The sequence below is a fragment of the Hemicordylus capensis genome, chromosome 5, assembly GCF_027244095.1.
Source record: "Hemicordylus capensis ecotype Gifberg chromosome 5, rHemCap1.1.pri, whole genome shotgun sequence".
In the NCBI taxonomy this organism is placed as follows: domain Eukaryota; kingdom Metazoa; phylum Chordata; class Lepidosauria; order Squamata; family Cordylidae; genus Hemicordylus; species Hemicordylus capensis.
Genome location: NC_069661.1, coordinates 113,381,537 through 113,406,631, shown reverse-complemented (window position 1 = coordinate 113,406,631; position 25,095 = coordinate 113,381,537). Strand labels below are relative to the sequence as shown.

At 42.8% G+C, this 25,095-nt stretch overlaps 1 protein-coding gene and 1 long non-coding RNA gene across 4 annotated transcripts in view; one reads left to right on the top strand and one right to left on the bottom strand.

Annotated features, from left to right (window-relative positions):
- The window catches only part of PPARGC1A (PPARG coactivator 1 alpha), a 900,607-nt gene that overhangs the window by 753,986 nt on the left and 121,526 nt on the right, over positions 1–25,095 (bottom strand). The gene's annotated exons all lie outside the window — the stretch shown is intronic.
- Positions 1–25,095, top strand: part of LOC128326269 (uncharacterized) — a 56,146-nt gene that overhangs the window by 27,254 nt on the left and 3,797 nt on the right. Inside the window, exons 2-3 of the long non-coding RNA XR_008307920.1 lie at positions 7,833–8,047; positions 20,291–20,859. This is a non-coding gene — a long non-coding RNA (uncharacterized LOC128326269). The remainder of the gene's footprint in view (positions 1–7,832; positions 8,048–20,290; positions 20,860–25,095) is intronic.

Genomic DNA, 25,095 nt, shown 5'->3' with positions numbered 1-25,095 from the left:
ACCAAGTACTGTAATTATGCTTGCTTATGATAATTTATTCATCTTAACTTATCTAACATTTTTGAAGTCCTACAGAATTAAATCAAACAAGGTTCACACCACTGTATGTCTGTTACAGAATGTGAATGAGCAACCTGGATTGTGTGTTAGTTACCACAGGGATGCCATGATATAATGCCTGTGGTTAACAAATCTTGTTCAGTACATTGTAGACCAGTTCAGAAGACCAAACTAACGGTGCCTGGCAGCTGTAAATGCAGCTCTAAGGCGCTCTATGCTCACGTGCTTCCTCTTCCCCTCACTTATCCAGCAGTGAGAAAGGAATCCTTGTTAGTTAAATCAAAGCTCCACAATGCAGAGGCATCCAAAAAAACACATGCCACTCTACCCCAATGCTGCTTCGGTCACCTCTGGGGCCACCTTACTTGCCTCCCCTCCCTTGCCAGCCAGCTGTCCAGTCACTCTTGCTGTGGCTGTGCTCTGCCATACTCTAGCCACTGGCCATCCTACTCCAGCCAGCTTTCTACTCCATCTTCAGCAGAGCACCATGCTTCTGGAGCTCACCAACGCTCCCCAGCTGCTCAGGGTTCTCACCACAAGGCAGCTGGAAATGAGGACATGTGGTGCAGAGCCAGCTGTAGCTCAGTGTGCAGGTGGTAACAGCACCATCGCTGTGGGGAGAAGCAGCTGCCACCACGGGCACCGCTGGGAGAGGGAGTATGTCACCACCAGGGTAAGGAACATGCCGCCATCAGGGTAGGGAGTACGCCAGTGCTGCAGGGGAGAGTGCTGCCCATGAGAATACTGGCCACCTATGCCTCGCTTCACCCCTTGTTGGAATGCAGAAGCTTTGGTTTACAAACCAGGATGTGAAACTGGTTAGATCCCAATTTCACATCCTGGTTTGTAAACCATAGTTAAATTATTGCTCCCCATTTGGATGACTATCATGGATTGTTTCATTGTAGCTCTGCAAAGGACCTGGAAGGAACTGGAAGGGAGAGGGCATGCACAGGCTCAGAGCTCCTGAGAGTTCTGTCTGCAACTAATCATGGTTTAGAAATCAGGAATATATACTGCTCGCTCCATTCCTCTCATATGCAAATTCTTCTTGCTCCCATCTACGCCAGTTCACCTGTCCATTTAATGACCTAACCCAGCCAATTCTGATTAAGGATGCTTCTCTTTGGAACCTTAGACATAAGAAGGAAGGGACTGGGGAGAAGGGCGTGCAATCCTATGGCTTGCGCCTGCTTCCTAATGCACGGTTTCTTGCATTCTCATCAGCAAGCTACACTGCAGCCAGGCCACATTTCCACTTGATCAACAAACTGTCAATACTGTGGGATTCTCAGAGTCTCATGGTGAGATCAGTGATTTTGCACTATTTATTTATTGGAATTTATAGCCTGCTTTTCCATATAGTCCAAAGTGGCTAAAAAAAAGGAGAGCAATACATTAAAATACAGAAAATAAAATACAGTAAAAACCAGAACTATATCATCAACAAAACAATCTAAAAAAAAAAAAAAATCAGCAACAGTAGAGCACAACACAAGAATCCTCTTTCAACTGTTTGAAATAGCAACACACTGGGGCTATTCCCACGATCTGCAAAGATCGGACTAGGAGAGCCTAGCCCAATTTTTGCAGATCGTAAGAACCACCGGGCTCGGCTGCAAGCCCAGTGGTTCTAGAGCGGGTAACTCACTCAAGAACCCCTACCCCAAAACCAGGTTTGCGGAGCAAGCGCTCCGCAAACCTGGTTTTCTAGATCATGAGCAGCTGCAGTGTGGCTTCGCATTGTGCCTACTCACAAGGAGACCCCCGGAAGGGAGGCGAAAAGCCGCCTCCCAGCTCCGGGGGTCTCACCAGCATGACTTGCAGGGGGCAATCGGCCCCCGCTCCCCCCAGCCCCCTCTGGCTCCGTCACGGAGCCAGCAATCGTGTGGGTGGCCGATCCAGCCACCCAGGGCTCCCTGCCCGATCGTCTGCAGGGAGAGTGGGCTTAGCCCGCTCTCCCCACAGTTTTGGAAAAAGCGGGTCTCATGGATCGTGAGACCTGCCTCACTAAAAGTTTGCAGAAAAGCAATGGTTGTACTACCCATCTGGAAGCAGTCAGGGAGGGGGCTTGTCAAACTGTGTGTGGCATTTTAAAGCTGTGGCACCACCACCAAAAAGGCCCTGTTTCTTGTAGCCACCAAATAAATAAGGCCAGTCTTAAGGCCATGGCAAGCTCATACGGATAGAAGCAGTCCTCAGGTAGTTGCTGACCACTTAACACTTTAAAAGCCAAAATTAGCACCCTGAATTAGCTTCTGAATCTGGTTTACTTCCCAAGTTAAATTCTGGCAGAATTCATTTGATATGGATCTTGATTATTTCCTCAGTTGCTCACCAGGCATTCTGGGGCACAATATGTCAAAAGTATAGCCTGAAAATAGCAATAAAAAGCAACAGTGGTTGTAGAGCACTTTCAAGTGTTTTACATGCATTATGTTGCAATCCTCAATCCTTGATTGCAAGATCAGTATTATTATCCCTATATTGCATCTGGGTTACTAAGGCTGAGAAGGAATGGTTGCTAGGGCTACCTAGTGAGTGAAAGGCAAAAGAGTGATTTGAACCTAGGAATGTATAGGTTTCATGTTTCCTGAGCCATTTTGGAAGGGCGGTATAAAAATGAAATAAATAAATAAATAAATGTTAAAGTCTTAAAAAGTACCTTCCACTTTCAAAATATAAAGCTAGTAATCTGATTGTGAAAGAGCCAAGAAGAGCATCAGAGCTGTGTTTTATAGCTTGCTCTGACACCTTTTTACATAGCTTTATCTGCATCACAGTGAAAAGAATAAATGATCTTAAATACAGGTTTTGCCAACAGGCTGACCCTAGGCAAGCCACTTAATATGTGACTCAGTTTCTGCTTTATAAGGCACATGCCAATAGCCTTTCTAAAATACGCTGAGAACACTTGCATATATAATTTTGGGGTTTTTTTAAAAAACAGAAGCCTGTTCTTCTGGGTGTTGCTGGCTAACTTTAGAATATCTTGTAAGAATTAATGGGGACTACCTAAGAAGAGTATCAGAGAACCAGTTGTATCTTAGGTCCCCGCGAGTATACATTTCCTGAAATATTCCAGTTGCCACTACCCTATTAAAGTGTCAACTTTAAGTTAAGTGAATTGTCACCAACCTAAGCAGAGTATCAGAGAACCAGTTGTATCTTAGGTCCCCGCAAGTATACATTTCCTGAAATATTCCAGTTGCCACTACCCTATTGAAGTGTCAGCTTTAAGTTAAGTGAATTGTCATCAACCCTACAAAAACATTTCTACACATATTGATAAGCTGCAAAACAACACTGTATGGCAACTCTGCATTCTTAAACACACACACACACATGACATATGTATACAAAGACATAAAAAGAGGACACTAAGCCCAGATAGGGTCGGTTCTCACTATCATCAATGATTATTTCATTTAAAACCAGCTATACCAGCAATGTACACACTCCTGTGGAGTGTGCTGTGTGAACTCAGGATTTTTCGGGACTCTCACATGTGTGTGGCAAAAATGCGACATTTTGACTGAGATCGTTAATTTTACATTTGAACTTGGTTTGCCAATGTCAGTTAAACATAGATTCTTTGCTGCACAAATCTGAGATTACAGGCAAAAATGCCTGAGTTCACACAATGTGCTCTGCAGGAGTTGCTGGAATCTCCAGTTTTCATTTAGCTGACACTGAAATGATTGTGGGAACTGGCCTTTAGCATTACTAGATTAACAAGCCGCCACCATCCCATGCTTGCTCCACACTGCTCCTATTAACATTTGCAGCTTCCACCCCACAGTTGCACCCAGACCCAAGGAGACACAGACACGAAATTCTTTGGTGAAATTGGCCACATTTATTGAGACAGTTCTTTATATGCAAACATGGTGCTCAGCTGGGATTGGCGCTCCACACACCACAGTGCGGTTCCTATAAGGCCGGCTGTGAGGGTGGCCACCTTGACCTATACGACAATGGCGTTAGCACCTTGGCTCCAGATGGCTCCCTCGCTCCAAGGCAGGCGCCGCCCTTCCTAGCCGACCTAAGGTCAGGTCTCTGTTACTAATGACGCCCCTCCGATGCTGCCAAGCCATACAGAAGGATGTCGCTTTGCAGAGAAGAGGGACTGGGCGGCATCCCTGATCTGTCAAGCCTCAAGAGATCCAGTCCTCCTCCTTGAAGCCAAATGATTACCTAAGGTGCATCACCGATTATAAGCTGTTGCTTCCTTCCGCACTGTACCTGCCACGGTGGGCATTAGCCTAGCTTAATGCCCCGCAACCCCACGCAGCCCTATTGCCAATCCCAGCCATGAGTCTCTCGCCTATGACTGACTGGTACGCTAGATCCCCCCCCCCCCCGCCGGGTGAGGACAGAGAAAAGGAATGGCCTCCCACGTGAGTGAAATTGCTGCTGGCTAACTAAGGCATTCCCTCCTGGGAGTAACACCATGAAGTCCCGCACGGAGGCAGGGACAGTTCGGTGGAGGTGTTCCACGCCTCATAAATGGGGCCCGGGGCCCTGTCATAGAGGTCCCCCACTGCAGGGGGGAGAGCATAGTATACCCCTCCCAAAGGCTGCACGGCACACTGCAGTGCCAAGGGCTGCTCAGAACCAAGCTGCACGGGCCAGTCGTGACAACGCCGCTTCACAGAGAGAAGAAGAGCATACCGCTCTCAGGCACTGCACGGCACGACTTGTGCTCTGCGTCCCAGGTCAATAAGCGTTCCACTCCACATAGCTGAGACCACGTCCCATGCCCATGTGCTTTCATGCCACACCACTGAGACCTGCATCTCAGGCCCATGTTCTGTGCCACCGGATTGAGACCTGCGTCCCAGGCCAATGCACACTCATGCCACCTAGCTGAGATCAGCGTCCCGGGCCATTCAGTGTTCCACACCACATCGCTGAGACCCGCCTCCCAGGCCACTGTGCGTTCTTCACCATATTGCTGAGACTTGCATCTCAGGATTTTTCAGGACTCTCACATTTGTGTGGCAAAAATGCGACATTTTGACTGAGATAGTTAATTTTACATTTGAACTCGGTTTGCCAATGTCAGTTAAACGTAGATTCTTTGCTGCACAAATCTGAGATCAAAAATGCCTGAGTTCACACACAATGTGCTCTGCAGGAGTTGCTGGAATCTCCAGTTTTCACTTAGCAGACTCTGAAATGATCGTGGGAACTGGCCTTTAGCATTACTAGATTAACAAACCGCCACTATTGCATGCTTGCTCCACACTACTCCTATTAACATTTGCAGCTTCCACCCCACAGTTAGGGCAGCTGTGTGGTGACATTCTCAAAGCAGTACATTTGTTTTATAACTGCTTCCCTTGTAGACATGAAGAAATATGCTGATTTAACTAAGCCTTTATTCAGAAACAACTCAATCCCCACGCCCCGCTTTCTCCTTTCCCTCCTTTTTCTCTGTCCCTGACTCTACTCCACACAAGAGACTCCCCAGTGGAACAAATGCACAAACAACAAAACACAGATGATTACTACATAGAATAAAACAGATTGCTACCATCATAACATATATGGAGCCTGAGTTTCTTCTTTTACATAGCACAACTTTATTGTCTTGTTATTCTCATTCAGAAACCATTTCTTAATCTAAGGACCAATGAAGTGCAGGGCAGATCTTCAAACAACATTTATTTAAGAAATAATATAGTTCATAAAAGTTTTGTTTATTAAAAAGTAACTGAGAGGGAATGTTTGGTAACTTTTGACAAGAAAAAAAAATGGAGAGGGGGGTGATAAAATGCTTTTATGCAAATTTGATTTCCCTATAATAATCTAGAGCTATTCTGCTAGCAGGAATTATCTCCGCAGGCTGGCAGCTGCAGTAGGCAGTGAATTAAAAATGGCTCTGTATATGGGAAAATCTGTTCTATAATCAGTGCTATTCTTAGAGAGGACATCAATCTCAGCCAGCTCCCACGATGCTCTCCTCAGGTGAATGACATACAAGCATGAGGTAGAAACTCCCATTACATCACTGGCACCGATTTTCTAAACACGTATCACTAACATGCATTGAGAAAATAAACTGATTTGGGATTGGCCCCAATGATTCTATGTTTCCTTTTTCCTTTCCTTTTCCTTTTTAAAGAACCTTCAGCAATGAATTACCTTAAGGGTATGCAGGGGGTGGGGGTGGGATTTCAATTTAGATTTAACCAACTATGCTTCAAAATACACACAGCCTCTCAAAGTCCACTGGACAGGGGTTTTTTTTTTGCTTGCTCTTGCATTTCAGGTTCAGGTCCCAGGTCACAAGCATCACAGCATCGGAAATGTTATACGAGCTTTCTTTGTATGTTAAGAAGTATCAGAGAAGTATTTTAAGAAGTAAGCAACCACCGCAGTTCTTCACATAAAATGTCATCAGGCTTTTAATGAGGCAGCTGTGGATCAAGGGAAAATGCATCTACGCTGAAACAGGTTTTCTTTCTTAAAAAAAAAAAAATCAAACACTTGCATTCACCATGTAATGACCACTGTGTCATTGTCATATCAAAGGAAGTACAATACTGCAAACAGATATTTTTTTACAGATAAAACACTGATTCCTTAGCATCTGACTAGCATTTTACAAACAATCTGTGTCCTCATTATTCACATGTATAGTGGTCCTTCTGCTGTGTCATATGCCTTGTAGCCTGTCTCTGTGTGAGTGACGGGTTTGAAAATTAAACACAGGAAGCTCACTATTTTAAAAAAGAAATTCATACATTATTTCATACATCATAAAATATAAAATTATTAATGCTATGTAGACAGAATAGAAGCCTCTCTCTCTCCCTCTCATATATAATGCTAAAACTTGGCATTCATTGGTCTCCTAGTGAAGTGTCTGGCAGTAAGTTATGGCAGTGATTCTCAGTCATGGGAGTATAGAGCTCTGGAGGTAGAGAGAGAATCCTGAAGCAAGCAGAGCCAGAGACACTTTCCTCCCAACAGTAGAGCTTTAGTGCTGCAGCCACTCAAACTGTGATGCTGACCACGGAAGCTTCAAAAGGCAGGGAATGTGAGCAGTCATTCCCTGCCCATTCCTTCTCCTTCCCTGGCTGGCCTTAGAGGCGAGTGGAAAAGCTCCTTCTACTACTACAAATATTTATATACCACTTTTCAGCCAAAGTTCTCAAAGCAGTTTACAGTACATGGAAAAAGAAATAATAAATAGATGCTTCCCTGTCCCCAAAGAGTTCACAATCTAAAAAGAAACATAAGCTAGTCTAGACACCAGCAATAGCCACTGGAGGGATGCTGTGCTGCTGGGGATGAATAGGGCCAGTTGCTCTCCCCTTGCTAAATGTAAGAGAATCGCCATTTTAAAAGGTGTCTCTCTGCTATGTGACACCTTTTGTCACCTAGCAAATGTCTCCAAGATGTCTCATCTATTTTCATACTGATCTACATTTATTTTCCTACTGATAGTTTTAGAAGAATGCCCCAATCCATAGATCCTTAATTCATGTGGTAGTGAATGCATACACACTGAATTAAGGACAGACAATATTTTTCCACACAATGTAGAATTGATTTATGGAATTCACTACCATTTGATGTGGTGATGTCTACTAGCTTACATGACTTTTTAATGGCTATTAACAATGATAGCTAAACTCAACTTGAGTGTGCAGAAGTATGCTGCTGAACACCAGATACAGTAACAAATGACATGAAAGACCAGAACTGCTTGTTTAAACTGTAGCATGGATACATTCATTATATACTCTGCTCTGTTTTAGGTTCCTCAAACAGATTGCCAATAAGTATGATATGTAATTCAAGATACAGAATAAGTCTTGTAAAAGGCCAGATCTTAGCTCTCTTGTAAAAGAGATCCAGCAAGTGTTTAAAGAAAAGGAAAACATCCAAACAGCAGTTAAGCTTTACCCGCAAAACATAGAAAATCCGCCTTTAGAGGAGCTGCAACTTTCAAACAATATTCAACGTGACCAAGGTTAGTGCCCTTTTAACAGAAAAAAGTGATGAACTAAGTGTGCATGGAAGAACTTGATACCTTTATAAAAACACAGACTTTTCATTGTATGAATGCTTTCATAAAAATGGGACTTTTTCATTATCAAGAGGCATCCTGCAATACCAAAATAAGTAGACTCCCCTCCTGAATTGATGCCTCAGGAGTTATGTCACTGTTTTCTTTCAGGGTTTGGTCACTGTGGCAACCTATCTTCTCCAATGACACAGGTATATATATTTTTGTCCCCTAATTCAGATGCCTGGAATAGTTGGGATTTCCTGATGTGAAGAGATAATGCTAAATGCATTATCACTTCAATGAGAGCTCTGAGCCCGATGGCTCTATGGGGTTAATTTAAAAGACAGCTGCATCCATTTCTCTCGTTGGACAAATTGCAAATTGCATTTGGGAAATAAAAAAAAAAACCCCAAGTTATTTCTACCCTTTTCAGCTGGCAGCCAGAATCTTTCTTAAAAAGGACATAATTTATGACACCACTGATGTGTGGCCACTTTCCAGAGGCCATAAATGGGTTTCCAACCCACTTTAGTGCAGTTTAACAATCAGATAGAAGGTTTTATCATCTAAACGCAAAAATAATTTCAGGAAAGTTAAGCTCTGGACTATACTCCCAAAGAATAGTCACCCAATTAAATAAATCTTAAAATCCTACATAATTTGTTTTTAATACAACGCCTGTTTATTTGGTAGCAAACACCATCTTAGAAAATGTGTTCCCTTATCTCTTACACAGAAGGGAATGCCTCTTCTAAGTGGATGCCTCACCTCCACAGTTTTTAACATGTGTTATTAATCAATTTAATACATTAAAAATAATTTTAATTAATTCGGGGACACTTTTTTTGACAAAAGGTTTTTGACCTGCACATTGCAATCCTAGTGGATTCTAACAGCTGAATCCCAACAGACACTAGTGAAGTATCCTGGGTCCTGCTGCCTTCCCACCTTTCAGTCCAAGATGGAGCTCATATGACAACTTTGTTATGTTATGTTGCCAGCGGAGAGAAAGATTGTAGCCTTCAGTATCCAAAAAATGGATATTGCTTCCATCCAGTTTTAAAAAATGAATCAAAATGTTGAGTTGTATGCACATGATTCTCCCCCTTCCCTGTTACAGATACACTCATTTAAATGCAACTGAGAGCAACAAGCCTTGCCTCACCTCTACAAAGCAAGGGTGATCTTCTAGTGGTCTGCAGGCCTTACTCACTGCCGGGGCTGAGAGACAGGACTAAACCTGGAACTGGCATAGGCATATTCATCTATATTCACATCAACTATTGATCACATAGTTTTTAAAATAGAATATATATTTTCGCTCTGAAAATTGAAGCCCACGATCTAAAATAAAAATTAAAAAGAACTTGTTACATGAATTAAAAAACAAAAAATCACTACACACTATACATGGAGGGCTCTTGGTAACTCTTGCTTCACTAGATCCTGCGGTCCACTAATGCATCCAGCTACATTTGAGGCTCCATCATAGCATTGGCCACGGCACCTATCAAGAGGAAGATTAAAGCGGCAGAGTACAGCTTTCAAAATAGCAGAAGAGTTTTAGTTGTTATGACATTAGTTCCATAAAAGCCGAAAAATAATTATTCCACAGACATATCCTCTGTGGCAATGCACAAGCAAAATGAAACCTGCTCCTTTGCAGTAATATCTGTTGTCTCATCCACAATTATACTGTTGAAACAGTTTCTTCAGTCTCTCTCACCAATGTACACAGAACATTGTGAGACCTGGTTTTAAGCATCTCATTCACAACAGAAGGTGAAATCCATTTGTAATTCGTATGATTCAACCCAATCTCAGCTGGGGAACATCATCAAGCATGAAGGTTAGACCCTTCCTCAACATGATCACAAACAGTCAGACCCTGACAGGCAAGGTACTTTGCAGAGAATAGAATTTTCAGCAGCAATGTTCTAGCTTCTTGCTTTTGCTTCTGTTTTCCTTCTGAACAAGTGGGATGCACCTTTAACAGCAGAAATAGCCTGAACAGCTGCATAGTAAATGTTTGAATGTTGATGGCTCTGAAATCTCTCTAATGCTTTCTTCCAGTTTGAGAAGCCTGCCTTAACATAAACTTTATATGCATCCCTCTCTCTTGAATTTTTTGGAAGAGAAACACTCATTTCATTGGCTGTGCAACAGATGATGCAATATGCTTTGCCCATTTCATAAGAGAGCCACTCATAGGTTCTCTTCCAAGTGTCCTTGTACTACCAGCCAGGTGGCTTTCTTTTCACACCAGGAACACTGATCTTTGAGGGCAAGTTTTCTGCAATAAGTCCAGTGGAGTTCACAGTAGAACTTTCAACAGTGGTATTAGCAGCACCTTGCAGGCCGGGGTGGGGGTGTATTACCCCTGCCAGGAAATCCCTGGGGCTTGGGCCTCATCAAACCCTCCCCCCCCCAGTTTACACCCCTGGCTGAGAGCTGTGAAGTCTCCCATTCAAATCTCACTTCACCCATGTACATGCTAGCCTTAGACAGGCCACAATCATTCAGCCTCCCACTTGTATCATAAGATTAATACCACTGGCTTTGTTGCAAAGATTACTGAGACTCTAAGCCCTTTCTCATGATCAGTGAGAAAGGGCAATAGGGTGAGCAGGGAGGAAGCCTTGAAATGCTTACCTCCCCGCGAATGATCCAGGCTGCTGGGCTGCGTGAGATTGTGTGCCCAGAAATGCAGCTGCCCCCTCAGGCAGTACGGAAGATTGGGAGCTGTGGCGCACTGGCCCACTCCCTAAAACTCCAATTATGCACAGCGCGGGTACACGGCACATTCTGGAGATACCCCCAATAACGGCCAGGAGCCCCACAGTCTCCCGGCCCCGGCTGCAAGCACCTGGGGCTGGCGGGAGATCCTAAAAAGGAGGCTAAGGGAGTGCTTGCTCCCTTAACCTCATTTTGGAGGCAGGCTCCAGAGGCGGGCTTGCCGCGTGGTGCTGTCGGGAGCCAAGAGGCTCCCAGTGGTTCTTACATGCAGGAGAAACAGGCTGGGCTTCCTTAGCCCAGTTTGCTTTGCACATGAGAACAGCCTCTCTATTAAAGAATAAAACAGTCTATAGTCAACAGTATAAATTCTAATAATATGGTTTGGTCCTGCTCAGGGGCGTAGTGAGGTTTCTGGCAGCCAGGGGACAAAGTTAGGCGGGGGGTCCCAGTGTGCATGCAAAGCTGACGGCTTTTAAAAAGTCTTTAAAAACACATTTCTTCAACCAGGCTTTTAATTAATGTTGTCTTAATGGTTTTAATGCTGTTTTAAAATATTATTTTAAAATTTTTAAATTGTTGTAATGTGTGTGTGTGTGTGTGTCCCCATTTTTGTCTTAACGAATGTTTTACTTCGTTTTTATTCTGTTGTAAACCACTCAGAGACATAAGTTTTGGGCGGTATAAAAATGTTTTAATAAATAAATAAATAAATAAAATAAAGCATGCCCACGCTCCAGCACCCAAACCATGCCCCCTTCATCTGCGATGCCCCCCATTGCCGCGCCATCGTCCCCACTGCTACTTCACATCTTCGCAGCGAGAAGAGCGCTGGTGGCAGGTGGGCTTCTCCCTGGCTTCCCCCCACTCCCCTACTGGCCAGCGTGCAGATTTCCCTTCTTCCAAACAGTGTTTTTACGCTGTTTACATATGGAGACCATCACGTGCATAAGGAGACATCATGGCACATGACACTCTGGGCACTGTTCGGTGCACTGTTTTGTGGAAGGAGAACCTGCATGCCGGCTAGTAGTGGAGTGGGGGAAAGCCCGCCCGCTGCTGCTGCTTCTCCAACAGCGAAGATGGGAAGTAGTGGCGAGCATAGCATGGGCAATGGCATGGCGGGGGTGACTCATGGATAAGGGGTTATCGCCCTGAGGGCCCTTGGGGGCCTCTCAAACCTTGTGGGCCCAGGTGCAATTATCCTCCCTTGTCCAATAGAAGCTACGCCCTTGGTCCTGCTTAGACATCCCAGTTTGTTTACTTATGTGGGTATGTATGAGCCACAGTTTTCCACACTGTTTTCAGATGAAATGGGAAATTGCATAGTGTTACAAGCCACAAACTGAAGCTTTAAATCTCCTTCCCTCATGCACAGAGGAGAGGGGGGAGTGCAAGAGCCCAGGGCTCGCTGTGGAATGTACATATAACACTAAACCATAGCTTCATGTTTTGACTAAACAGGGTCAGTATCTCACTGCATATTTTGAACTGAAGTATTACAAAGTACAAACATATTTCTTAATTTATTATATCTATCCATATCTATCTATATCTATCTATATATTCAGTTCCTGACATTTGCTTTCCTCCCACCTTCTCTGACAAGATACAGGAAACAAGATTTGAAAATTTCTCTCTCTTAACATAAAACAAATCATAGAGAACTAATACTTGCTCTTGATGTTTTTTTGGAACTAGAAATACTACAAGGCATAGCAAGTGTGGCCTGAAATATCATGTCATTTAAATATCAGAAAGAAGAGACTGTGTATGCCCTCACTTGCTGCACCAAGCAACCAGCACAATGTTAGACTGCTTAAAATGTAGATGGGAAGCAGCAAGAGGCAGGAACCTGTCTGTTTTTGCCTATGAAACTGTATAAGTCATCATACATTCTTATAGCACCTGCATAAATAACAAATAACCACCTATTTGGCTGCAACCCATCTATATTTGGACTCCTGTATTGAGATAGCCAAAAGCCATCTAGTCTTGATCTGAACATTACACAAGACAGTGAACTTATTCCAACGAAAACCTGCAAAACTATTTTTCCCCCAGAATTAACCCCAGGAAAGAAAAATGTATGCTTGTTTATAGAACTATAGAGCCAACCATTACTTTGAAAATGGTACATCTGTCTTCACCCAAAGTAGGATTACATTTTGAAATCTAGTTTGATTGTCCAATATGTTTCATACAGATTGCTCCTAATCACATAGACAATTTCATATGGGCATGTCTGTCTGTCTGTCCTTACTCCTCCCCCCCCCCCGATCAACTGTTGCCTTTCAAAGAGGGATAAAACTTATTTATTTAGAGTATTTGGTGTTCTGGACTTCAGTTCCTAAAGGTCACCAACAAAAGTGGTGACCCAAATACTTCAGTTTCTCTTTCTTCCATGGTTCATCAAAACGGAAACATCACTGAGCATTCTTCTGTTCCAGAATGGCTAAACATGCAGCATTTGCAGCCTCATTAACAGTGTTCTAAACTCTTAAATTACATCATATTTCACTTTCAACCCTTTATATGTTTATAGTTCACAGTTAAGAAATCTCTATGCATATGTTTTTAAAAATGAAATCTGCCTCCTTACTATTAAGACCAAATATATGCAGGGATGCTATTTCTTCTATAGCCTAACAATGTCCTCTAGTAGCAAAGATGGACTAACTTGAAGTGAAGACCTCTTACATACCTGCACTCCTTTTTGTGTTACCAAGAAGGAAGGATTTGAACCACAAAGGAATATTCTCTGGAGCAATGGTTTCCAAGCTTCCTATCCTCAAGGAACTTTTTTATACTGACTTGTATATCAAGAGACCATTACAAGCAGTAGAGGATTTGGGGGAACATTCTAGAACAGACTTTCAGTTCACACAGGACAACAACAGGCCTAGAATGTACTCAACATGTCCTCCTTTATATGCATTAAGTACTGCAGGAGAAAATCAGTAACAGTATATAAGCCATTGTCTACCAAGCCAATAGTAGATAAACCATACTCATTAATATTTTATTGAGAAACCCCCGAGAACCTTCCAAAGAACCCCAGGTTTCCTCAGGACCAGTGTTCCCTCTAAGGCATGCTCGTGTGCATGAACTCACACATTTTTTTATGTCCACTCAGTCAATTTTAGATCCCACTCAGGTGCAATTAGGAAGGCCCCACTCTGAATACATGTGCACACACAATGCCTTCATGCTGCCGCCCAGAACAAAACTCATTCCACACACAGATTTAAAAAGTTAGAAAGAACACTGCTCAGAACACTATTTTAAAACCTGTCTCATAGGCCAGTTCTGAGCTCACAAAGCATTTCTTTAAAATCTGGCCTAGGTAGCTCTAGTAAACCCTAGGTAACAAAGCAGGATAACCCCCTGCTAACCGGGCAAAGAGGCACATTTTAAAGTGATGGCTCTTCTATTTAGCAGGGAGAAAGCAACTGTCACTATTCATCCCAGTACAGCTTCCCTCCAAGTGGCTGTTCACTGGTGTTTTCCATGTTTAAGATTATGAGCCCTCTGGGGACAGGGAACCATCATCTCATTATTTTTGCTTTGTGAACTTAGAATTTTTGTTGTTAAAAAGTGATATATAAGTACTCTAACTCATGGTGGGCACACTTAAGGCTAGCAGGAGCTCTAGTAGCTTGGGGAGGCAGAGCCAGACACAAAAAGTGTACAAAAATGACATTGTAGAATGAGAGATTTTAACATCAAAACCAATAAAATTATTTGAGAATTTTGCTGCAGGACAGGAGGGGAACAAGAGAGGCTGCTTTCCGCCACTCACCTGGCCGTTGGCAGAGGCTACTTTGTGGGGGAAGGAACAGGAGAGAACTTAAAGGGAGAGAAACTAAAAGCAACCCTGAGAACTCAGAGAACAAGGTTAAGAATGGTGCAGCCATGCTCCTACTCAGCCAGCCATTGAAGTATTGGCAAGAAGGGAAAGGAGAAGCAAGAGCAAGAGCCTGGAAAGCTACTTCAGATAAGCCCAGGAGCTACTAGTAGGTAGCTTGGGAGCTAATTCCCACTGCTTCTCTAAATAAATAATAATAATATTTTCTGCCCACAATTTTACTTGCAATTTTTTTTTCAAAAGTTGTTGTATATGTCTGATGTCAGCATTTAGCATGGCTAGGCATCTGCCAGGGCTTACATATCAGCAGGAGAGCCACCACTGACTAGAGTCCTCCCTCCAACAATTGCTGTTTGATGGGTGAAAAGAAAGAGGAGGAGGAGCAGCAGCTATCCGTGCCAACACGCAATTAGGATTCAATCAAGAATTCAATTAGGATTGCCATGCCACTCTCTGCTCCATTTTAAAGCCCCTCCCTTAGGAATCCCACCTGTTGGGTGGTTCATGGGCTTTAAAAGGTGCTTGATACGATACAGATTCAGAAGATGCAGGGTCGAGCCAACAAGAGGAGGCAGTTTCTCTTTCTAAACTGCGAGAAATTTTCACCTCACAACCTCAGAAATCTACTTCTATACTCCAGCAGTCCTCCTCCGAACTTCAAAAGTCTATTGAATCCTTCCAAGAGGAAGTGAGGTACAGATTTGTCATGGTTGAAAAGAAATTGGCTGAACAAAACCAGCTTATAAACAACATGGCAGAGTCTCAGAAAGAACTGGAAACAGAAAAATCCATGTGAGAACTCAGACAGAAATGTTTGGAACAGCAATTGGAGATCACAGAATCCAAGCCCGCGCCTGTAACTTGAAGATTTGTGGCCTGGGTGAGGATGTGGGGAAAGACATATAGACCTATCTCTTTGTTGAATGTAGACTATAAGACCTTTGCGGCAATTTTGGCAGGAAGACTGAAGAACTTTTTGGATGACATAAATCATCCGGACAAAACAGGATTCATTTTGAAAAGATACACGAAGGATAATTTGAGGTTCGCCTTAAACGCAATAGATGACATTACACGGAAGAAGAGTAAAGCTACAATGATTTTTTTGGATGCTGAAAAAGCCTTTGATAACTTGGATTAGTCCTTTCTGTTCAGTGTTTCGGAAACAATGAACTGTGGACCAAACTTTTTCTCTTGGATTCAAAGTATCTACCAGGAACACTTGGCTAATATAATAGTAAATGGGTTCTTTTCTTTAAAAATGTGTTATTAATAAGGGTACTAGACAAGCGTCCTTTGTTGTTCATTTTGGCTTTAGAACCTCTGGCAAAGAAGATTCGACAGGAACATAGTATCCATGGAATCAAGATGGCAGCTCAAGAACATTTTATTTATTCATTCATTCATTATTTATTTTTACATTTATATACCGCCTTTCGTTAAAAGAAAACCCCAAGGCGGTTTACATAAAATAAACTTATACACTGATGATGTGGTCCCCACTATTACCCAACTAAAAGACTCTTCAGAGGCAATAATGGAACAAATTGACCATTACAGCAAGGTTTCAGGATACAAGATTAACAAAAACAAAACACAGATTGTAACGGGGAATTTGTCAGTTATGAAATCACATTATTTGCAAGATAAAACTGTGTTTCAGACAACAACAAAACCTATCAAATACCTGGGGATTAATTTAACTGGAAATAATAAAGATTTGTTTAAGAACAATTATTTGCCAGTGTGGAAATCTGTTCTAACAGACCTAGACAGCTGGAAAAAACGAAATCTTTCTTTGTTAGGAAAGATAGCATCAGTTAATATGAATATTCTACCAAAAATGAACTTTCTATTTCAAATTATTCCGATCAGGATTGAAAACAAAACACTGAATTCATGGCAGAGACACCTAAATTTGTGTATTTAGACTTACAAAAAACCAAGAGTTAAATTCAAGATTATGCAAGACTTTAAGGAACGGAGAGGACTGGCCGTTCCCAACTTGAAATTATACTACCATGCCAGTTGCCTGACATTGATTTCGGATTGGATTACAGTACCATATGGCTCGTTCATGGACATGGAGGGATCAGATCTATCAGAAGGGTTATATAAATTTTTATGGATAAATACAATAAGGAACAATCCAGAGAGAAAGTCCCACTCAATTAGAAACAGTTTACTGTATGTTTAGGATAAATACAAGAAAAGGATCAGTCTGTATATATCACCTCTTGCATCTATTCTGAATATTTTTTTTCATGAAGAAAATTCCAGCAAGTATGATCCTTGGAGAGAGAAAGCATATAGCTTGCAAAATTTAACCACTGGGAATCTAAAACCTAAATCATTTCAAACTCTTATGCAAGAATGGTCTAAAGAACCTCCATGGTTCCAATATTTGCAAATTAGCTCGATCGTAAAGACAGTGATACAAAAACAAGGTGGGAAGTTTAGATATTTAACAGAATTTGAGGTACTAATAACTGAAAGTGTTGACCACTTACTAGGGCTAATTTACAAGCTGTTGTTGAAATACGATACAGAAACAGAACAGGTTAAAGACTGTATGATTAAATGGATGCGAAGCTTGAATAAAACAATTGATATGCAAACTTGGGAATACGAGTAGGAAGTGAATATTAAATTCACCGCAAATAGTCTTTTAAGAGAAAACTGGTATAAGATGTATTTCCGCTGGTATATTACTCCTATAACTATTAGTAAGATGGATAGTAATTATCCAGGGAAATGTTGGAAATGCAAGCTGCATCCAGGGACATTTTATAATATGTGGTGGACCTGCACTATGGCACAACAATACTGGGGGGAAATCCACCTTAAGATGCAACAAATTTTAAACATAAATTTCCCTTATTAACCTGAACTTTTTTTGTTAAACATGACTAAGTCCAGTATACTCATTAACTATACGGAGTTATCATTATATATGATAACCGTCACTAGGATTCTTTATGCTGCTATCTGGAGATTACAGGAAATTCTGACTTTGGAGGATTGGCTATTAAAACTATGGGAATATGCTTCGATGGCCAAGGTGACCGCTTATTTGCAGAATAACTCAGAAGAATCATTTACTTTAGCTTGGGAACCTTTTATAAACTATAACATAGCACATATCCACACCCAAGGTTCAACTTTTCTTTACAATGAGGATTGGCCTATTCATTATTTATAGTGGCTTGTAATCTTTGTTACAGGACAAGGACGAATGAAAGGTGGAAGGGGAACTATGGATTATTATTTGTATTAACTCATATATAATCATTGTATTGGGAAGCTCAAGAGACGACTATGTAATCATTTTGTTTTTCTTTTTTTATGTTAAATAAAACTGAATAAATACAGAAAAAATATAAAAAAAATAAAAGGTGCTTGACAGGGCTGGGGCTGCTGCCAACCATCACACTGCCTGATTCCAATACTCATATAGCTGCCATGTAACTCTGGTGTGGTGAAGAAGCCTTTTCATAGTTATTGCCCTCCATGCATTTTTTTCTCTTCCACATGCAAAAGGAAATCTGATTTGTCAATTTTTAAAAAACAACCTCAGAATTTGAAAATTCTGCACATTCACTAAAAGAAGAATAAATTATGCAAGTTTTATTCATGCCCATACACATCTATCTTCAGGCATACACAGACTATTTTAGCATGAACAGTTTTGGAGCGATCAGAAGCTTTTGCCCCACCAAACAAGGAAATAAGGGTTAATACGTGTTCATAACAGCTGGATAGGGATGGGTACTAGGTATATGCCACCTAATGGCGCAGTGGGAAAACTACTTGATTAGCAAGCCAGAGGCTGCTGAATCCCCACTGGTATGTTTCCCAGACTATGGGAAACACCTATATCGGGCAGCACAGTGATATAGAAAGATGCTGAAAGGCATCACCTCATACTGCGCAGGAGATGGCAATGATAAATGCCTCCTGTATTCTACCAAAGACAACCACAGGGCTCTGTGGTCGCCAGGAGATGACACTGATTTGATGGCCCACTTTACCTTTACTAGGTATGTGCATGAAATGTTTTGGCACCTCATTAGAGGTGCCAAAACAATTCGAGTTACTGCAGATGAAACGTTTTGGTGAGGAGCGAGCGGTAGCTTTAAGGAGCAGGTATGCATGTCCTTACCTGCTCCTCTGCTACCCTGCCACCATTCATGGTGCTGTGCTGCTCAAAAGAATGTGTGTGGCTGCTTCCTTGTTCCCAGCAGCCCGTGCACAGTGTCAGCATGCACATGTCATCTGCATGTTGCTGACCATGCAAATGGCACCCATGCATGCATTGGCATGGACCCATTGGCATGGACACCCATTGGCATGGACACAATGCCACACGCAGACTGCTGGGAACAAGGAAGTAGTCACACACATTCTTTTGAGCAGCATAGCACCGCAACCGGAATGGCTGTGGGGCAGCGAAGGCGCAGATAAGGACATATGTACTTGCTCCTTAAAGCTACCACTCTCCCCCCAACCCCACCTGCATGAAATGTTCCATGCACATGCCTAATGGACACAAGGGAACAGTAAGATTTTGAGAAAGTTGCCCTGTGAAACAGAAGTATATAAGTCTCTGCTTCTGGAAGGGAAAAGGCTCAGCGGAACACTGGAAAGGGGGCTTTATACCAGCTGGAAGAAGATAAGGGCATAACAGAAATGGAGTAGAGGTAGAACAAAATAAGTCATGTAGGTGAGCCAAGCAATAAGGGAAAGAACTATCTGGACTATCTAGAGAGGAAGGAGTGAAGTTGGATTTCTGAGAAGATCAACATATATAAAGGACAATGTGAGACAGCAAAGGGAAGAAAAGTTTACTGTTCAAACAAGTGACTAAGGGCAAAATTACATTCTACATTAAGCAAATCATTTAAGCTGATGTGTTTATTTTTCTGTACTAAATAGGAGCTGAGAAGCCTTATCTGGATTAGGATCATAAACTGAGGGAAAGGAACTTTAAAATATTTGCTCCTACCATGGTCCTAATCTGAACCTGTTATCTGCCCTGTTAATAAATCAATGGTTAAATTCCCCTCTTCTCATGCCAAAGTCCCAGCCCATTCAGGCGTTCTATGCTTTCTATTTAGCATAAAAGTTTAATGACATCAGTTCCACATGTTATGTATAACACAGCATGTAGTTTAGCTCTAAGGAAAAGAAAGGATACAAAGAAGGCCTTTTCTTAAAAAGGCAGACCCCTGATACAGCCTCCACCCCAATACAGACCCCCGATAACAGCCAACAAATACAGTAGGCCTCATCACACTTACTACCATATGAATACCTGCAAGCTAGCCATAGCTTACCAGTTGATAGCACCCTTTCCAATCACTTTCACATCTGATTTGACAGGCAGAGAAACTTTATTTTAAAAATGGGTTATGAAACAATATGTATCATTTTAATTGAAATTAAGCATACAATAATGTTTCTAGATGAAATATAGTTTTAGACTGAATTTGGAGAAAAGCTTATTTGATGTTCTCTTTCCTAGAGCAATGAAGCATCATAAAATTCCACAAATGATGAACAATGTTAAATGTATTGGTAATAAATTTTGTTTTCTATTGCAGATATATAAAATCCTATCTGCATTATCTTGACAAGCAACTCAAGCCTTCTTGAAAACCTATACCCCTAATTTTAAAAGAACACTTAACTGACTTGTTCTTTATTCCCTTATAAAATAACATTTTATGTGATTTAGATTTGAGTTTTTCCATGTTTTAAAAAGACAACTGAAAAGCAGCTGTTAACAAAAACAGAAACCAACTATATTTCTTTGTTGAGAGAGAGAAACTACACTGATTTGAATTATATTCATGATCAACTCCAAGTCTTTTCTTCAAGAGGTTAGAACAAGTAAATAAATCTACATCCAAGATACAAGTTCTCAAACCATGGATTGATCCCCTTGAGATGTATAGGAGTTGCTATGGATCCTGCCAGAACCACAGCCTTCCTCTCTTAGGAAAAGCAGCTGCCTGTCAGGCATGTCTTGTTCTGATTTGTCTCATGTCAGTACTGGAGCAAGTTATGCCCTGATCCACATCTTGATATGCAGCAATGAACTACATACATACTGCAACTGCTCATCGAGGTCTCAAACAAGATGGATGGTGATGGACTGGAGGATTGTAAGGTAGAGTGTATTTAAAAGAACACCAGAGCTCCAAAGGTCTGAGAAATACTCGTGTACTTGCTACTCTTTTCCATTTTTTAAATCACTCCTAGTGCTTTTCTTGCTCTGAATACTTTGCATTTATGTTCATGCTTTCAGTTATATTTATTTACATTTATATTTCACCTTTTTGAATCCAAGATGTGATCCCACATCTTTTCATCCATCCCAAACTTCTAATTATCTGTCTCCTGTCCTACCCCATATATCTGTTGGAGATCTAGCTCCACGTGGCATCGACCTTTTGCACCAGTAACCCTAATGAGCACTAGGGGCACTGGGAGTAGAGATAGATAGTAGGGTCTCCTTCTCTTTCCTATTTATCTCTGCCTTTATGACCCTTTTATTGATAGAACAAGTGAATTTTGGCCCGTTGAATAACGGGCGCTAGTAATGGCGCTCCTGGCCCCCCGCCGCCATTCCCCCTCCCTCCGCCGCACCCCCCCCCACCTTTAAGGGCCAAATTGGCCCAGGCACTTGCCCCCGCCAGGCCGGGGAGACGGAGGCTGGGGGCGGAGCGGAGGCCATGTAACTTTAAAATAAAAATTGCTCCCGCGGCCGACGCCGCCGACCGCCCACCCTCCCTCCCAGCTGCCGAGTCCCCCTTACCCTGGCCGACTGCTGTCGGCCGAAGACTGCCCTCAATTTAAGAGGCAGAGAGGAGCTCGCAAGCAGAGCTCCTCTCTGTGCAAAGCCTCTTGCCGAACTGCCGCTTTGGGTGCTTGCGTCCCTTGCTTGCTTGCGAGCTCCTCTCTGCCTCTTAAATTGAGGGCAGTCTTCGGCCGACAGCAGTCGGCCAGGGTAAGGGGGACTCGGCAGCTGGGAGGGAGGGTGGGCGGTCGGCGGCGTCGGCCGCGGGAGCAATTTTTATTTTAAAGTTACATGGCCTCTGCTCCGCCCCCGGCCTCCATCTATTTTGGCCGAGGCGGCGGCTCCGCCACCGCCTCGGTCACTTTCCCCCGCCACCGCCTCTCCAGCTTCTTCGGGGCAGCCGCTTCTGGCCGCCCAAGATGGCCGCCGGTGCCGGCAAGCATGTCTCCCTTGCCCTGTTCTGGGCCTGCGCTTCGCGCAGGCGCAGAACAGGACAGGGAGGCACGGACACCAAGCGTTTTATTAGAGAGGATGTACTCAGGAACTTCCTGGGAGTGACTTCCTCCTTCTTCCCAGAATGCTTCTAGCTCTCTCTCTAAGCACCATCCTTCTATAAGATCTCTCTCTGACCAACATATAGCCAGAAGTTAGATACAGGTATTTTCCTATCATCATGTAGTTCTGAATAAAGGAGAATAAGAGTTTAACCTTACATTAATCTCCATGCTTATCATTTACAAGCTGTTGCCCCTGAGACCCTGTTAACTTCTGCTGTAATGTGAGTGAGTTAGATCCTGAAATCAGGGGCGTACCAAGGTTGGAGCAGGCCTGAAGACAAGATTTTAAAATGGTCCCCTCTCTGACTTCCTCTCCTTCTTCAGGCCCCATGTCTCTGTTGCAGAGGAACATTAAGGGCACATGTAATATAGTGTAAATGATTGACCATCAACCCAAACTGCCATCTGAATTTACTCCAAGATATATGGATCAAATGATGGGGGGTTGCTCTCAAACCCAACAAAACAATTTGTAAAATATGGGAAAGGCGACTTGCAGAAATTACATGCTGCATTTTTAGTACATTGGCTTTTCACAGTAGATGTTGCCCATGGTAAAAATAACATGTCTTAAAGAGCAATGCAATCAATTTAACACCCAAACAATCCTGCAAACCAAACCAGTGCCTGAATGTGGTTCTTTCAAAGTTCTCCCAATCTAGGGTTGTTGCCAAGTGACTGAGTTTTAAAGCCTTGATCCTTATTTCAAAACACAACCACACCACCTGACTTTGTGCTGATATACTTTTATAATAAAACTGCACTCCTATGTACACGAACTGAGAAGTCCATGTATGTGGAACCCCTCCACGTACGTACACACACACACACACACACACACACACACACACACACACACGGGCATTAGCAGAAATATTTCAACACACAACTTAACATCCTGCATAATTCTTTATCCACTCCCCACTCTGTCTCTGAAGGATCCAGTATTTAAACAACTGTATTTGCAAGAACATAGAGATGTTTTTTAAAAAAAAAAACCCAAGAAACCCCTTGCACCTCTCTCTCCTGCAGGACTGACGAGAGGTGGGGGAGCAAGTACAAATTACCAGGGCCTAGCGGTCTGGAAGGGGGCCCGGCTAGGGTTGGCAAAAATTGTGGGGAGGGGCCCAAAACTTTTTCACCGGTGCCTGAACTAGCTCTCAGCGGCCCTGCTCTCTTGGCTTGCACCTTTTCTCTCGGCATAGCTGAGTGGAGTGCTTGGAAAAAAGGCATTTCCCCCCTCCCCCAGCTTCCCTCCTGCTACTGTGTTTTTCCCCCCAGGACATTTGCAGAGTTCAGGAGTTTTGTAAGCACAGAGAGCAGACACGTACAAAAAATGAAATATACAGAAGACAGACCCAATCTCCATGAGGGTGCTCCATTCTCCACACCCACATACACCTGAAACTCTTCCCCTTTCCCCTTTGAAGAGAGACAGTTTGCAAATTGCAGTCCAAGCTCCACAATTTGCAAAAAACAAAAACAGGGGGTCGGGAGCCGGGGTCTCCCACCCCCTTCCACCTCCAGGTACAATAGAAGGCAGACAGAACTGTCCCCCTCTCCCAAGAACAGAAAGCTTCACTGAGGGGAAGTTTGCTTTGTTCCCTCCTTCCTTCGCCTCAGGCTCCCAGCAGTTTCTGCTCCCTCTCACAGGCACACTGCATGGGCGGGGGAGAGATTCGGCAGGCTGGCAGCTGCCCTGCCTTTGCTCTCTCTTGCAGGAGAGAGGACAAGGACTGGCCTTGGGGGGCCCTCAAAGGCTGTGGGCCAGGAGACATTTGTCTCCTTTTGTCTAATGTATGGTACGCCTATGCCTGAAACAGTCTGCTATATAAGTAATTATCCCCAACAATATCCTGTACTTATTCTTAAATTTGCTGTTTTTGCAAGAATAAATCCAGGAGGTAACTGCACCACTCAATATTTCCTATTCTCCCTTTCACTTCCAATCCACCAGACTGGAACTTTACAGCAAAGTGTCGGACAGTACAGTCATAGTATGTTATGGGCCTATCGCTTGAATTCATCATTTTAAAAGGTCTCCATTATTTTAGGAGGTTTCATTCACTCACTCCTTTCCTACCAAACAAGCAGCAAAAGCCAATGCAGGAAGGTATTGGAGCCCAGTCAACCTCTTAGCTTCCTTCCTGCCAAGAACTGGACTGGTTGAGACCATGCATGCAATGAGGAGCAGGGTCATCTCTCCTGCAGATTCCAGCTAGTGTGGTACTAACCCCTCTCTGCACCCCAGTCTTTCCCACCCACATGATCTTGCACACAAAGAGAAAACTAGCGTGGAAAGCAGACTGTATGTTTTGGTTTAATCCAAAATAACAATATTTCTCAGAAGAATCTGGCTCATTTTTTGAATTGACCAAATTTCAAGCAAGCTTCATTAATAAGATAAATTAGCAACATTAATTACCTCACCTCTATAATTAGTTAATACATAGCAAAATCCTTGCTCCCCTAATAATATACTTTGCCACTCCTAGTGCAAACTACTTGTTTTAGAGTCTCCTGGTGCTTTTCCCCCCTGCCAATATCCGATATGTGAAAACTGAGCTATTCTCCCAACTCATCCCATTCCCTTTCTATTAATTCCCCTTTCTCCCTAGATACATAAATTTTTACAACTTCTCACCTTTATCTGTACTTCTGATTTGCCCAGTCATTTAGGATATTTTCCAGGGTCTTCAAACAAACAAGTCTGCTCAAAGGTCAAGCATCAGGGAGATGGGATGGGTACCAGAGCCTTGAAATTAGGACTGCCATTATTATGAGGATCATGTTTGAGGAAATGTATACAAAGGTAGTTAAGAGCAGCCCTGCTGGATCAGGTCAAAGGCCTCTCTAGTCCAGCATCTTGTTTCCCACAGTGGCATACCAGGTGCCTCTGAGAAGCCCATAAGCAAGAAGTGAGTTCCCTGCATCAGCTCTTGTAAGATCTATTGAAACCAATGAGAAGCTGTTTAAGAACCAAGCAAGAAGCATTCTGAAGAGTGAGTTGCTGGCCCAGACCCTCCTCTAGAACAGAGAGAGTAAACAC